This window comes from Eptatretus burgeri, chromosome 11, assembly GCF_056783735.1.
Source record: "Eptatretus burgeri isolate ZD-2024b chromosome 11, Ebu_testis_v1, whole genome shotgun sequence".
NCBI classification, from domain to species: Eukaryota; Metazoa; Chordata; class Myxini; order Myxiniformes; family Myxinidae; genus Eptatretus; species Eptatretus burgeri.
Window position 1 is genome coordinate 61,782,853 of NC_140971.1, and position 8,184 is coordinate 61,791,036.

Here is an 8,184-nt window from a genome sequence, read left to right on the forward strand (position 1 = left end):
TCCCATGGTCAGCGATATGTGGGATGCTCCAGAGTGGGATCATCGGAGGCTTTATACATATTGGCCCCAGAGGGGAAGACATCAAATATTGTTTATCCTCGAGCACTCCACTAAAATTATTGAGCTACTTCAGTTATTTCATAAACGGGAATAGGATGTGCGATGAAGGAAATACATGTTGCTGGTGAAAAATAAAAATGGTGGTGGGAAATAAAAAAATGATGGTGGTGGTTTGTATATATACATATTACAGATATAAATAGAATGGTGATGGCGTATGGCATATGTGTTTAATATTTTATAATTAAATGGTTATGGGCTATGTAGATATTTTAAAGAATGGTTATGGGCGTAGGTACGTTGTAACTTCTTATACATAATATAACATAATTTTTCATCAGGATAACAGACGTAAATAAATCAAATACGCTGGGCCAGGCTGGGTTATGCCCGACGTATAAATTAAGTCGCAAATGATGACATGAAACCAGCCTCACATTGTTGAGGCATTATGGTTTTTTATCTGATGCGGCAATAAATCTTAACATTTTTGAACTCGAGTCTTCTGCATATAAAACATGGCGGGGAAATATAATATTATAGTGGTGATGAAAAAAAATAATAATGGTGGCAGCCTCTACAATTTTACAATTAACTGTGACATATACTCCTTCAGACCCACCGTCATCCACGGGATTCCTATGCGGAGCGCGGGTATATATATATATATATATATATATATATATATATATATATATATATATATATATATATATATATATATATATATATATATATATATATATATATATATATATATATATGTACAGGGTGGCCATAAAGTCTGGAAACAGATAATATTATGCCATTCTGTTACACTTTGAAAATGGATTTGACGAAAAATGAACGCGTTGATGTGATACTGCTGAGTTGATGCAATGGCGAGTCACTGAACCCCCTTGATTACTTCTCATGGGGTTCGCTGAAGGCACAGGTTTATTCAGTGAAAATCAGAGACACGAATCATCTGAGGTAATGCATCACGGATGCATGTGTAGGAATTGATGGGAATGCTGCATTAATGCACCGCATTCATTGCAATTTTGCACAGCGCATTGAACTGTGCATTTCTCAGGAGGGACAACACTTTGCACATGTCATGTAATGTCATTGAACATATCATGTATTGTGATGGATGTCAATAAACAATTTTAATGTATATTCCTCTGTTTCCAGACTTTATGGCCACGCTCTATATCTAACCACATGAAACACAATGTTTGTTTGTGTGATGTCTGTCCCCCTTCAAAAGGTTTGATTTAAAGATTTTAGGCCAATCTTTTAACATGACTGTGCATTCACTATGGTCTATTTTTTTCAGAATAAAAAACTCGAAAACATTTTTCATGAAAGAGTAATTACGTCTCTTATTTAGGAAATGTAGACGGTGACTTGCAGCCGGGCCTCAATGGTGGTGTACAGAAGCATTTCAAAAAATAATAAATACGAGGTGCAGGGTGGTAAAATTTGCTGCACATGATGTGTATTGCACGCAGAGTAAAATGAGTGTTCATTTAAGTATGTGCGATGTCTAATAAATAAAGAAGATATAAGCTGCACAGCTGATGCTCGACCAAGGCCTCAGGCTTTGGCACACTCACGAAGCTGTACCCTCAAAATAAAAGGTCCCAGAAAATAAAGAAAATAGGGTAATACTTGCACATGTAGTATTATATAATAATGCCTTGTCTTGCTACAAAACATCATATCTTCCAATCTCTGAATATTTGAAATAAAATAAATCCAACCCATCAGTTTTTGATGGGTTTTTGTCCTAATATAAACATGTGTCTATATATATATATATATATATATATATATATATATATATATATATATATATATATATATATATACATATATATATATATAGATACATACATATATAATTATAACGTAATTACTCATTCATAATCCATGCAATGTCAGGTCAGGTTCGATCTGTGACCTGCTACAGGTACCATGTAAACCTGTACTAACCTGTTCCATGGTCGGGTTGTCGGCGACTAAACCGTCTCCCCCACCAGGTTTTCTGGTGAGGGGGGTGTTTGGATATGGACACCCAGCAGGATTAAAAACAAAACCTGTCAAAGGGCGGAGGAGCTCCTTGTTAGCCAACGGCCATCCATATCTAGTGCCCAACTGTGTCTGCGGACGTCCTCATGCAGTTGGGTTACTTCTTATTAGGAGGTTGGTGGCAGGATTTGCACTCCGGCCACCGTAAAACCCCTCATTCCGCAAAACGCAAAAACGCAAAAAAATCTGAAAACCCACTCTGTAGGAGTACCTCCTGTGCAGCTTCCCTTCGCAGGGCAGCTCACCGGATGACGGGATTGGGGCAAAGCCTTCGGGACCCCCAATCTTTGATAAGAGGGAAACCACGGGGTAACATCCCTGGGTCAGATTGCGGGAGAGTGTGTCGGAGTGGTGCTGAGGTGTCGTCCACCAGACGGCGGTCTCCTTGGGTTAACCTGAGGCGGTCCCTTCGGGTGGGTGCCTGGAATGTCCTATCCCTAAGAGAGGATGATCACCTGTCTCTGTTATCATCTGAGCTCAAGCGTTTGGACATCGCGATTGCAGCTCTCTCTGAGGTTCGGAGACCGGATTGCGGAGAGATAATGGTGGGTGGTTACACCTATTATTGGTCTGGTCGCTCTGATGGTTACCATACCCAAGGAGTTGCTGTCGCTGTGTCCAATAAGCTGACCCCAATGATAATTAAGGTAACACCGGTCAACAAGCGTATTATGAGATTAAGGATTCGTCACTCCTTAGGTGTCATTTCCCTGGTCTCTGTTTATGCTCCGACTGAGGCGAGTGATCTCACCGTGAAGGATGCATTCTACGCCACACTCGAGTCTGTGGTTGATCAGTGCCCCAGACGAGATACACTTCTAGTCTTGAGGGATTTCAATGCATCGACTGGAACCTGATAGGGACGGTTATGAGGTGTGTGTTGGTCCCCATGGGTCAGGAACTATGAACCAGAATAGCACTAAGTTCCTTGACTTTGCAAGAAGTCATGGACTTAGCGTGGCTGTTTCATTGTTTCAGCGCCCACAAGCTCATCGCTGGACTTGGTATTCCAACGCTGGCGGTGTGGCAAAGGAGATTGACCATGTCCTCATTGACGGTCGTTGGAGGATGATCCAGAACTGCAGGGTCTACCGGAGTGCTCAGTTCCTCAATACTGACCACAGGCTTGTTGTAGCAACTCTAAAGCTGCACCTTAAATCCTGGAGAATGGTACCATCCCAGCCTAGGCTGGATGTTGCCAAGCTCAGGGATGAGAGAGTAGCTGAGGAGTTTGCGAACAGGCTGAGTGGACACTTGGAGGGTCTGGGTGTTTTGGGGGGTCCTGAAGAGTTGTGGAGCGCCTTCAAGACCACCGTCCTTGATGTTGCCGGTGGATGTCTTGGAACTCACTGCAGGGCAAAGAAGAATTTTGTCTCTCAAGGGACACTGGATACCATTGATCAGAGTCGCAGGGCCAGGCTGAATGGCAGAGCTGAGCTGTTCAGGGAGCTGAGGCGTAAAACTGTACGTGCACTGAGGGTGGACAAGGAGGCCTATGTGCGAGGAATCTGTGAGGGCGTAGAGCATCACCTGTGGACAGGTGATTCTCGTCCCGCTTGCAGGGGAATTCGCACATTAAGTTCATCCAAGCCCATCCCACTGCAGTTCGAGCAGAGAGTGGTAGGCTCTTGACAGAGGAGTCTGAAGTGAAGGCCCGCTGGGCCGGTTACTTTGAGCGGTTGTACCAGGCTGATCCCCCAGCTGTTGAATTGGACGTCAAGGGTGTTACAATCCCTGTTGCTGACCCTCGAATCAACTGTGGTCCACCTTCGCTTGTGGAAACACGGGCTGCGGTGAACCAGTTGAAACGGGGCAAAGCTCCAGGGATCTGTGGCATCCATGCCGAACTTCTCAAGGCTGGTGGAAGTGCTGCACTCGTGTCGTTGCATGCAGTTTTGTGCTCTGCCTGGAACACAGGCATCATCCCAACTGATTGGAAGAGGGGCCTTGTTGTCCCTCTCTGGAAAGGGAAGGGTGATCGCCAAGACTGCAACAACTACAGAGGGGTAACGCTGCTCTCAGTGCCGGGCAAGGTCTTTGCTCGGATAATTCTTGATAGGGTTCGCCACCATCTGCTTGAGCACCAGCGTCCAGAGCAGTCAGGCTTTACACCAAAGAGGTCAACGATTGACCGTATTCTTGCCCTTCGTGTCCTCACCGAACGCAGACGAGAGTTTCGGCAGGGGCTGCTTGCAGCCTATGTTGATCTCTGTAAAGCGTTCGATTCAGTGAATCGGGATGTCCTCTGGAGGATTCTTGGTCTTCGTGGGGTGCCACCAAAACTGATCGATCTGATGTCTGAACTCTACTCTGGTACTGAGAGTGCTGTGAAGTGTGGTGGTACCACCTCTGACTTATTTCCAGTTGTTACTGGAGTTCGTCAGGGATGTGTACTTGCCCCCACACTTTTCAGCACTTGTATGGACTGGATTTTAGGGAGGATGTCGGAGAGATCAAGTTGCGGTGCATCGTTTGGGAATGTCAAGATCTCGGACCTTGATTTCGCAGACGATGCAGTCATCTTTGCGGAGACTTTAGACATCCTTTTGGGGGCCCTCGAGGTGCTGAATGAGGAGTCGTAGCCGCTGGGATTACGGGTTTCTTGGGTCAAAACTAAGATCCAGGCTTTCGGTGACATCTTGGATGCTGCTGTCCTGTCTGTGTCTGTTTGTGGTGAGGATGTTGAGGTCGTGGAGAGATTCACTTACCTTGGCAGTGATATTCATGTCTCTGCTGGCTGCAAGTCAGAGGTCAATAGACGTCTGGGTCGGGCCTGGGGAGTCATGGATTCACTGGATCATGGGGTGTGGCGCTGCCGGTACCTGTGCTGGAGGACGAAAGTCCGAGTCTTCAGGTCCTTGGTACTTCCAGTCTTGCTCTATGGGTGCGAGACTTGGACTCTGACCAAGGATCTGAGACGGAGACTTAATTCCTTCGGTACCAGGTGTCTTCGGAGAATCCTTGGCTATCGCTGGTCGGATTTTGTGTCCAACGAGCGGTTGCTGAGAGAGACTCGGATGAGATTTGTTACCTGCATAGTCCGTGAGCGTCAGTTGCGGCTGTATGGACATGTGGCTCGTTTTCCTGACGCTGATCCTGCTCACCAGATTCTCTCAGCGAGGGAGTCTCATGAGTGGAGGAGGCCAGTGGGCCGACCACGTGCCTCATGGTTGCAGCAGGTTGACCATCATCTCAAGGAGATGGGGATGGGCCTGGCATCTGCCTGGGGGATGGCCAGACGGAGGCCCCTGGATTACCGGCGGAAAGTGGACGCAGCGACGCGCTGTTCTGGCACATGCTCCCATACCTGACCTGACCATGCAATAAGATAAAGATTTGTTCAAGTACTAAAGTGGTAATGTGATTTGTTAAAGGTGATTCAAAAGAAATATCTAAAACGTCTAAGCCTCGGGACACTCTTTATCAAATAACCGATGCATATTGTTTAGCTCACTCATTGAACCTATTAAGATTTGTTCATTCTCAAATTCCTTCAATAGTTTAATTTTCTTTGCACAATAATCCCCATCTAAAATATTGAAAAACAAAACATTTGAATCTTTATATTTTTTAAGATACCCCTTTTGTGCCATCACGAAATGATAAACTTCTCTTAATGATCTCATCTGGCCACCGCCCGAGTTGCAAATCATTTTTGTGCATAAACCACGCCATAAAAAAAGTTTTGTTTCAAATGTTTTCAGTCCGTGTCATGAAAATGAGGAAGTGTTTTTTTTTTGACACGGTCATGCTGTGTGAATGAGGAAGTGTTTTTGGACAGTCATGCTGTGAAAAAATAGGAACTATTCTCTGAGACAAGGCCTCGTGTTTCTATTTTATCTCAGAACACGAACAGGCTTTTAAACATGTTTAATCAAAATCGTTTTAGGGCATTTTAAGTATGTTTTAAAAATGATTCATACAATTTGAGAATATATCACCCAGTTATTTTCCAAGCTGTCTCGCCCGAAGCGCAATTTCCTGTGGCCACACCCAATGATTAAGCAATCTCCTCATCATTGCCTTATAAGTGATTCGCCAGACAAAGTTTCTGCCAGACGGGATTTTCATTTTTACAACTGAGATATGAGCGATCTTTCTTCCGCGAACAAAACAGCTCAACACAAAGTTGGTAAGCCTGTGTATAGGTTCCTCTTTGAACGATGAAGCAATTGATTATAAATTAAATCGTGATAATTCTAATATATATTTTTTTCTTGGCAGGTCCTTGGAAGAAGAGCAGTTTACATATCACGACGAGGTGCATGAAATTAATGCTCTTATTGAAGAGGTCAATCATCTTAAAGAGAATTGAAAAACATTTTTAATGACTGACACGACGTCTTATCACGACCTCTGATCTTTTTGCCATCTTGTACCAATGGTAAAAAAAAACTGAGGCATGGACTCACTCTCTTCCAATGAAGATAACAGCTCACTACAAAGTTGGTAAGTTTGTGTATGGTTTCCTCTTTGAACGATGAAGCAATTTGTTATAAATTAAATCGTCACAATGCGAAAATATATATTTTTTCCTGGCAGGTCCTTGGAAGAAGTGGAGTTTACATATCACGATGAGGTGCATCAAATGAATGCTCTTATTGAAGAGGTCAATGATTTTAGAAGAGAATTGAAAAACATTTATAATGACTGGTACGAAGTCTTATCACGGCCTCTGATCTCGAATGAATTAAACCAATGGTGAGACACGTGTGTGTGTGTGTGTGTGTGTGTGTGTGTGTGTGTGTGTGTGTGTGTGTGTGTGTGTGTGTGCGTGCGTGCGTGCGTGCGTGCGTGCGTGCGTGCGTGCGTGTGTGTGTGTGTGTGTGTGTGTGCGTGTGTGTGTGCATGTGCGTGTGTGTGTGTGTCTCTTTCCCTGTCTGTTTGTCTCTCTCTATCTCTCCCTGTCTGTCTCTTTGTATCTCTCTCTGTCTGTCTCTCCATCTATACCCTTGACTCATTATTTTTTTTTCAGCTCGATCACACAACATCAGCTGTTGAAGCAATCTGGTACAACACATGATTTTCTGGAGGTAAATGTTTCTGAATTATTATTTAGTTATTTGTTTATTTATTCTTTTATTAATATCACTCTCTCTTTGGAATGTCGTCTTATGTTGGTTGCATCATTAGTTTGGACGCGGTTTTACCAGTACACTGGAATTCATTTTATTGGCCTTGGAAGGATGACAGGCTGAGTCGGCCTCCTGGTGTGTTAATTCAGTGGTCAACGAGGCTTGAACTTAGAACCAACACCAGGCTTACTCATATTACCATGTAATTATCTTTATAAAACCTAATTATTATCCACTTTTTGTTTCAAAACAGAATATGGTGTCTGAGTTTCGACATCACAAGACATCTGAAGAAGATTGCTGGGAAAGATTATACATTCTCGCAAATGAATATTTAATATTTTCAATTTTGATTAATTATATTTGTTTTGTATACAATTACTTGATTTTGAATTTCAAAAAAAGGATCAAGACATGAAGGAGAGGGAGGGGGGTGGGGGGGGGGGGGTAGGTGCGATCCTCCAACGACCCATCACCCCCTCATCCCACCCCTCCCTCCCCATGTGTGTGTGTGTGGGGAAGGGTGGGGGTGGGATGAGGGAGGTGGTGGGTCAAAGGTGGGGACGCACAGGGGGATGAGGGGGTGGGGCTTGTATGGGTGGGGCATGTGTGGGCGGGGCTTGTGTGGGCGGCGCTTGTGTGGGCGGGGCTTGCGTGGGCGGGGCGTGTGTGGGCGGGGCTTGTGGGAGGGCGTTTATGTGGGTGGGGCTTGTGTGGGCGGGGTTTCAGTGGGGTTTATGTGGGTGGGCTTCGGTGGGGTTTGTGTGGACAGGGTTTATGTGGGTGGAGCTTGTGTGGGAGGGGTTTATGTGGGCAGGGTTTATGTGGGCAGGGTTTATGTGGGCGGGGCTTGTGGGAGGGCGTTTATGTGGGTGGGGCTTGTGTGGGCGGGGTTTCGGTGGGGTTTATGTGGGTGGGCTTCGGTGGGGTTTGTGTGGACAGGGTTTATGTGGGTGGAGCTTGTGTGCGGGGG

The 8,184-nt window shown here is 44.8% G+C and overlaps 1 long non-coding RNA gene across 1 annotated transcript; it reads left to right on the top strand.

Annotated features, from left to right (window-relative positions):
• The first annotated feature begins 6,513 nt into the window (after positions 1-6,513).
• LOC147017211 (uncharacterized) lies at positions 6,514-7,638 on the top strand. Its single transcript, XR_015049729.1, has 4 exons — positions 6,514-6,585; positions 6,679-6,837; positions 7,112-7,169; positions 7,465-7,638. It is a non-coding gene; the product is annotated as an uncharacterized LOC147017211 (long non-coding RNA).
• The last annotated feature ends 546 nt before the right edge of the window (positions 7,639-8,184 follow it).